The sequence below is a fragment of the Physeter macrocephalus genome, chromosome 1 (assembly GCF_002837175.3).
Source record: "Physeter macrocephalus isolate SW-GA chromosome 1, ASM283717v5, whole genome shotgun sequence".
Taxonomy (NCBI): domain Eukaryota; kingdom Metazoa; phylum Chordata; class Mammalia; order Artiodactyla; family Physeteridae; genus Physeter; species Physeter macrocephalus.
Genome location: NC_041214.2, coordinates 58,844,630 through 58,853,769, shown reverse-complemented (window position 1 = coordinate 58,853,769; position 9,140 = coordinate 58,844,630).

Below are 9,140 nucleotides of genomic sequence, written 5' to 3'. Positions count from 1 at the left end.
TGGAATTCACTCACAAGGTGAAAACTGAAATCATTGAGCTTCTAGGAATAGTAACTGCCTAATTCCTATCTAGGAAAAGGACTATTCTGAATTTGGGGCAAAACTGAATACATTGCTGGTAGTGAAAAGGGGCACTTGCAGGAGTCCCTAATTTATTTCTTTATTTGGAGTAGCAGTTCTTAACTGATTTTCACTTTAGCAACAGCTGCTTTCTTTATCTCTTTCTATCTTTTTTCAAATTGTGCATGCCTAGAGAACCTCACACTTCCATCTAATTAAAATCCCACTGTGTAGCAGATAGTTATTAACAGTTAGAACCACTTCCCTTTGGTGACTCTGATGTACATATATTGCTAAGAGTCCAAGAGTGTTGCAGGCCTAGGGAACTGTGTAACCCTTTAAAAATAATCAAGACATTTCAAAGTGCAATGGATACAGATTGTAACACATAAGAGATAGTTACATTGATCATTTCATTACTATACCCTTGGATTAAGGATTTCTGGTAAAATAAGATGCACCATATAATATTTGCAAAGTTACTTAAACAGAAGGAATTTGGGAAGTACTAATAGTGAAATAGAGAAGGAAATTATCTAGGTAGTACTGTATTACTGATAAATATAAGTTCATCATGAAGTTCCACAGATTTAAAATAAAATAATGATATTTTAACTAGCATTGCTCATTAAAAAGTTCATCAATTTGGGTTATACATTAAAAGTTCTGAGAGTACAGTGAAGGGTAAGAAATAACAATACTTATGAATAAAGTCATCTGGAAACAGCAGATAATTTATTGGTTGAAGCAGAAAACTTAGAACTTGGAATGACTAAATAATAACTGATGAATGGTTTTGACAGTGTTTCTCAATCTTTAAAGTATATAAAAATCCTCTAGAGATCGATAAAATGCAAATATGATTCAATATGTTTGGGGTGAAACCCAAGATTCTGCATTTCCAACAAGCTCCCTAACGATGCCATTGCTGATGGGCCATAGAGAGTACTTTGAATAGCAAGTGATTAGGCCATCAAAATAAGAGATAACCTGGGGTAGGTTTATAGTTCAGTAGGAAAAAGAAAATGTATTTACTTTATGTTTTTATTCTTTAATAATATTAGTGACCCACTCCTTTCTTAGATTGTATTGGGGGCAGATTGTGTGAAGTCAGCCACAGATGACAAGAGAATTCCATATTAATGTACTTGATGAATTTTAATATGATAATCTTCTGTGAGGGGTAAGTGATCAGTACTCAATTTTACAAACATATGGAGACATTTAATAAAACAAATTTCAGAATAATCTTTTTAGAGTTTATGACAGCAAATTGTCTTTCCAGGATTAATTTTGTCACCTTTTCATGAAATTTGATGTCTTATTAATCCCAGGATCAAAACTCTGTGGATCAAAACTCTGTTTAGAAAACTGGTACAATTTGGTATGTGTGTTGGGGACAGGGTTATAAGTTATAGAACAATCTATACACATTATAGAACAAATTTCCCAACTTGAGTCTAAACTGCATTTATTGTAGCAAGCAGAACGTTTGTGGGATGAATGACTGGGTTTTATTTTCTTGCATTACAAGGACACTGATAGGAAAGATCTTAAATTTGTTTTAAAGAATTACATAAGCCTTGGAAGGTTGTAAATATTCTAGGACCTGTAACTGTCTGATCTATGGAAAGTACATTGGCAATGATCATGTATATTTATGTCCAAATAGGGTAGGAGGGAATACAGTGTTTAAAAACTACAAATAATAATAATAATAACTGCAATAATAGTAATAATACTATGCAAAAAATAGTAATAATACCTGCAAAAAAATGTAAAACCCTAAAGAACCATTTCTATCAAATGGCTGTGTGATCCAGTAGTGCAAGGTGTGAGCAAGATTAGTTCCAGTATGAACAATGGGACCAAAGTGGCAGTAAGTTCAACATGATGGTGATCAAGGCATTGACAACAGAAGCTTCAACACTGGCTGTGATTACAGATAGTTTTGACTCCCTCATCACTGAACCCTAATGCTCTTACTGTAAAACCCACAAATTTAAATCTTGGCATCCACAAATTTGGACTAGATAATAGCCAGTAACAGCATCAATCAACTAAATCAACTATTATTTAGTTGATTAACCAGCATCAATTCATTGGTGCCTTCAGGGGACCTCAACATCATATCTTCTACTTTTAGTATCAGTAGAAATCAGTCTTCATAATCCAGAGCAGGAACAAGAGAATAGTAAAGTATCCATCATATGTGTTGGAAGATTCATTATTGGAGATGAATCCCTCTAGATTGACAAAACTATTTTGGAGGAACTTCAAAGAGCTGGTTTTCCTACAAGTGTGGGAGTAGAGCCACAGAAGAAGTACTGTGTAACTGACACTGATATCTCCAGATTGGCAGGATCTAAGAAATATACATAACACATTTTTTTAAAGTTGGAAGAGAAAAATGTACTTTATACATGCTTTATTATACTTTTATCATTAAGGAACATCCCTGGAGACTTAAAAATCATAATTGAGAAGAGAGTGGGGAATTTTAAAAAGAATCTGCCAAAGTGATGAATTCTAAAGAGCATGAAAAAGCTTGGAAATTTCTTCTTGGGAATGAAAAGTGATTGAATTTGAGGAAATATATTTGTATATCCAGGAGAAAAATAAAATGTGAGTGACATGATTAACAGTGCACAGGTTCTGTGCCTGGGAGGTATTACAAAAAAAAAATTGAGTAAGGAAAGAAATAGAGAATCTTTTTTAGCAGCCAAAGTGGGTACCTGAAGAATTAATGATATTAATATTAAAAATAAAAATTTTCAGCCTACTTGGAAATCTTCTTGTAGTAGTGGAGCCAATTAAACAATAGAATAATTTTCTAAACAGCTTGGAGAATTGGCATTTACCTTTCTCTTGCTTATTTTAACTTTTCTTGTCACTATAGAATAGACATATAAGATGGCATATAGATTAATGAGGTGTCATTTTAGAGAAACAATGGAATCTTTTTAGAACCAAGTGACTATTTTCTATAATTACAAAGAGTATTCAGAATTATTAGAAAGTTGGACATATTTTTTTGGCTTAGTTCCACTTTGCTCAATTGTTCTGGTAAAATTATAATTTGCTTTCAGAGGTCAGGGCTACAGAAAACAAAACTGAAGATACAAGGTAAGAATTCTTCATCAGTTAGTTTTTTCTGTGACTCTAATATTATGGCATCTGAATCACTGAAAACAATTAACCACTAGAAGAATGCTTTATATTTTTCAGTTTCCTGAACAACTTTAAAAATTAACAGTGCCCCCAATATTTTTAAATTAGAGTTATCTAGAAATCAGGAAAATGGATATGGCCTTGCCATTTCTTTCATGTTTTGGTGCAAGATTCATATCTTTCTCAAGGATGTGTCAGGAGCTGTGTCAGGAGCTCAGCTGAGCTGAGAGGGAGAAAGCTGAGCTGAGAGAGAGAGAAAGCTGAGCTGTCAAGTGTCAGAGTAGACAATTAAACTTTTAATCACTTACTGTGGTGGTATATGCAACAGTCTAAAACTGGAGGAAGCACTGATTTCTCCTGTTCCATCCCCCCACGCCCTCCCCCAATACCACAAAGGGGAAAGGGCAGGTGAATCAGTTCAGTGGTCATCTCACTGTTTAGGGACCAGAGAACAAAAGGTTCTGGGGTCAAGGAGAGGATGAGAGGGAAAAGTGAGTGGTGTAAAAGTATTGGGAACTGAGTCAGAGCAGGGAAAGGTGTCCTCAAGATTTCCCCTTCCTTCGTCAGGAGATCTCAGTAGACAGGCCTGAAGAAAACCTCTACCTAAAGCCTCATCATTTTGAGCATCTACTTCTTGACATCAGAAACGGAGAGTTAGAGATGGTTAAGCTCATATATATTCTCTGACCATCAACCTTCAGGTTTGCTCTTTTTCCTTTCCTTTTTGGTTTACAAATTTTCCTATTCATGTTTGCTCAACAGAAACCTTGTTTTATCTCCATTTCTAAAACATCTAACCAATATAATACATTCTATAACATAATTATGTAAATTTTACTTCACTTTATGCTATAATTTTCCAGTGTATTCTGAGTTTTAAAATACAGCTTTAGCTAATAGTAGATTAAAAATAGTCATAAATAGTAAAACACTGAAACACATATAAATGGTAAATATTTCCATGGTTCATTTTTTTCTTGTTTCAGTAATTTTTACATGAATATTTTCCATAAAGAATAAATTTATGGAGGGGATACTGTCTGATCTTATTATGTTAACACAGAGTAATTATATATTTCAAAGGTTGTTAATTAGCAAGGTAGATTAAAAACAATAACTTGAAGGAATGAATTGGTGTGAATAGACTTCACTTACTGGTTGCCTCTAGGAAAATGTAGGTCCAACTCTACCCTGCTACATAATGATGCCAACAGATTAGACAGCATAAGAGGAGACAGTAGGTTTAAAATCCTAAAGGGGATGCAAAAGAAAAATCAGTGATATTTTTCAAATAACAAAATATTAAAACACCATTTAGGAACTTACTGAGAGGAAACCAAAAAATACATTTTGGTTGGATCAAATTTAAACAGAGTTCAAAACATATTATACATCTTACAATTGTTTCTAATGATTTACTTAAAAAGTTTTATATAGAATTACAGAGATAATAGTTGGAAATTACAATAAGAAAGGACTAGATAAAATTTCAGAAAATTAAGCAACTTCTCTTAATGTTTATGTATTATTTATTATGTTCTTTGAAGAATTGAAGACTGAACCCAAAACTTAATAGACTGTAAATGGTAAACACTATAGTAAAAGATATAAAAGGGCCAATTTCACATACTATATATTGAAGCTTTACGGTTCTTTTTCTATGACAATCCACATTAGAACCTAATTTATATTTTCCACTTAAGAGTGATTTTTCTGGGGGTTAGAATTTCAATGTACATAGATATTCTGCAACATCTATCTCTGAGAGAATTCTTCCTTTGCCAATTGTATTAATGCTCTTTTTCCTTTGGTAAAAGTTGTGTAACATGGCTTTGACATCTGGTTCCAACTTTAGCCTACTCACTTTATAAGAGAAAAAAATCCAGTCCGTACATCCTTCCTACTCCAAAAGCTCTTTGAAATTAGATAGATATTTAAACCCTTCAATTATATAAAGGTAAATTCAATATAATCATCTATCCAGTTTTATAAAATATTCTATCCTTTACCATTGGAGATTTACCATTATCAGCCAAGGAATATTATTTCATTTTTTGTATTGCCTATTAAGGTAAAAGTTACATATATATTTTCAAGACAATTTAAAAACATTCTGGGATAAATCAAGTTGTTTTAGTATTTGTGGTTTTTACTGTTACATGTCATATTATATAACTATATATATATTTTATAATTATGAGTCATTATTTTGCTAACTCAGACAAAAATACAATAGTGGGATTGCATACAAAACAATATAGATGTATGTGTCTGATATTTCCTACTGAACAACACTGAAGTACTAAATAAGGTACCATATCATTTAGTTGGCACTGTTTTGAGAATTAGCTTTTTGAGGATTATTTTCACCAGGTACTCCCAAAGATCACTGGTATTTTCTCACTCAGTCCAAACTAATAAGTGTAGATTTCCATTGTTGAAAGTGAAAGACCCTGTTTTGGACTCAGTTTTTGCTTCTACTCCCCTAGCCAGTCTGAGGCATCCAGGATAGTACAGTCACCCTGATTGTATTCTTCCTTTGAAAATAACAATATTCCCATTCAACTTTAGGCCAGTTAAATCCAAATTTTAGTGGGTGTGGTCAGCATCTGATTTTTTATATTCTTGGGAGATCTGAATTTTATGGTACTGGCACAAAAACAGAAATATAGATCAATAGAACAGGATAGAAAACCCAGAGATAAACCCATGCACCTATGGTCACCTAATCTATGACAAAGGAGGCAAGGATATACAATGGAGAAAAGACAGTCTCTTCAATAAGTGGTGCTAGGAAAACTGGGCAGCTATGTGTAAAAATGAAATTATAACACTCCCTAATACCATACACAAAAATAAACTCAAAATGGATTAAAGACCTACATGTAAGACTGGACGCTATAAAACTCTTAGAGGAAAACATAGGAAGAACACTCTTTGACATAAATCACAGCAAGATCTTTTTTGATCCACCTCCTAGAGTAATGGAAATAAAAACAAAAACAAACAAATGGGACCTAATGAAACTTAAAAGCTTTTGCACAGCAAAGGAAACCATAAACAAGACGAAAAGACAACCCTCAGAATGGGAGAAAATATTTGCAAACAAATCAACGGACAAAGGATTAATCTCCAAAATATATAAACAGCTCATGCAGCTCAATAGCAAAAAAACAAACAACCCAATCCAAAAATGGGCGGAAGACCTAAATACACATTTCTCCAAAGACGACATACAGATGGCCAAAAAGCACATGAAAAGATGCTCAACAACACTAATTATTAGAGTAATGCAAGTCAAAACTACAATGAGGTATCACCTCACACCGGTTAGAATGGGCACCATCAGAAAATCTACAAACAACAGATGCTGGAGAGAGGGTGTGGAGAAAAGGGAACCCTCTTGCACTGTTGGTAGGAATGTAAATTGATACAGCCACTATGGAGAAGAGCATGGAGGTTCCTTAACAAACTAAAAATAGAATTACCATATGACCCAGCAATCCCACTATACCCAGAGAAAACCATAGTTCCAAAAGACACATGCACCCCAGTGTTCATTGCAGCACTATTTACAATAACCAGGTTATGGAAGCAACCTAAATGCCCATTGACAGATGAATGGATAAAGAAGATGTGGTACATATATACAATGGAATACTACTTAGCCATACAAAGGAACAAAACTGGGTCATTTGTAGAGACATGGATGGACCTAGAGACTCTCATACAGAGTGAAGTAAGTCAGAAAGGGAAAAACAAATATCGTATATTAACAAATATATGTGGAATCTAGAAAAATGGAACAGATGAACCGGTTTGCAAGGCAGAAATAGAAACACAGATGTAAAGAACAAATGTATGGACACCAAGGAGGGAAAGCAGGGGGGTGGAGGGGGGGATGAACTGGGAGATTGGGATTGACATATATACACTAATATGCATAAAATAGATAACTAATAAGAACATGCTGTATAAAAAATAAAATAAAATTCAAAAAAATAAAATAAAATTTACCAAAATGATTCAAATATGTATCTAGGGTTTAAATCCACTTGTCCAGAACAATATACTGTATACTACTGCTTTGGCAGCTCCCCTAAGAGCTGGTTCAGGTCCTTATACAAGATTCACTCTCTTAAATTAGCTACAATATTTAGATTTCCTGGGATAACAGCTAATAATAGACATTATGGTCCAAATAAGGCAATTGGTAGCCCATAGTACATTTTCCCATAGATACAGCCTCAATCATTCAATTTCAAAGAACTGCATGTGTGGCAGCAGGAAGTGGGAGGAAAATGGGAACATTATACACTCTACCTCCTCACTACTCCCCACATACATACACACTGACACGTTGTTTATTCTCTTTATAATAGAAAAATTGTCTTCCCCTTTTTCTAAATTGTAATCAAGACAGTACATGCATCATATATCACTAACACACATATCTAGCCTGCTGCACTTGCATCCTGATTTAAAATGACCCCACAGGTTTTTCTTGGAACACCGCACGGGTAATCAGTATACATTTTTTACTGAGGTACCTATATTGAGGACTTTTCTAAAAGAAGTCAATCTCATGGTCCTATCACTTAATTTTAAAAAGAGCAAACACTAAAATTGGATAATGACTATGAGCAGAGGCTGCTGTAAGTACCTGACGTGTATTGACTCATTTAATCTTCAAATTGACACTGTGAAGTAGGCTTTCTGAGGATCTTTTTAGGTAAGGAGACACAGACATAAAGATAACTTCCCAAGGTTGTAGAAGTGAGGAGGACAAGTTGATGTCTGACCCCGTAGTCTGGCTGCAAAACCTAGACCTTCCCCACAGTATACTTGTCTCTTTTGAGTCTTCAATTGTGCAAACTGCTGGAAACTTCCCAAACAATTACCTTTGTCCTAGCACTGGGCATCTTATTATATGGAACTGAAAACTCTGGAATTAAATACAAATGATTAACATGTAGATGAGATTTTAAAATTTTGACTAAATAGTCATTCATAAGCATTTAAAAAATGTAGCCCAAGACTTCATGGTAACATCCCTCTGTTATATAACTCAGAGATAATTTGTACTTGGTTAATTTGTTGCATAATTCTACTATCAAAATGTCCTGATATATTTCCTTTTCTCTTCCTTTACAAATTATCTTTATGTTTTATTAGTAATAGCTAATCTTATTGTATTATATTTTCATGGTACATTCACTCATTTGTCTTTTGCAAGTAGATGGAATACAAATAAGCAAATACCTTGATTTATAAAAAATTAAGTCAATTATATAGAGCATTCTCTGCATTATGACAAACAACCAAAAGTAGAAAAAACTTCCTAATGATGTAATTTTTTATTAGATTTTTAAGGCTTGGTGTCTATTTTCCATTGACTGATTTGGTTCCTGTGATTGAGCAAGCCTTTTTATATTTGCAAAGAATAGAGTTATATCTATGGTGGCACATTAATGTGGCAGATTATTTGGAAAAATGTATTATTTATCCCCTTTTACTAGGGAAGGAACTAAAATTCAGGAGTTTAGTTGGTGCCAGTATCTGCAGCTTCTAAGTAAAAAAATCAGTGATTGGGACAAGATATTTTGATGCTAGACCCAGTGTGCTTTCCACATCATGAGTGTAGATAAATTACTCAGCTATTTTTTTCTGTGATATTTACTTTCCAAAGGCTGGTAGAGCACAGGAGAAATTTCAAGCAGGGAACCCAGAAAGGTCCAGGAGATAAATATGAGGTCAGAATCTACATATGACAGGTACAAATGAACCAAGTGTGGCATTGTAGCCTGGTGAATTATACTGATGGAGCTTTAAGCAAAAGTGTAGATGACTCAAAGTGTTTAAGCAAAAGTATAGATGACTCTACTCACCATTGCTAAATGGGTGACCTA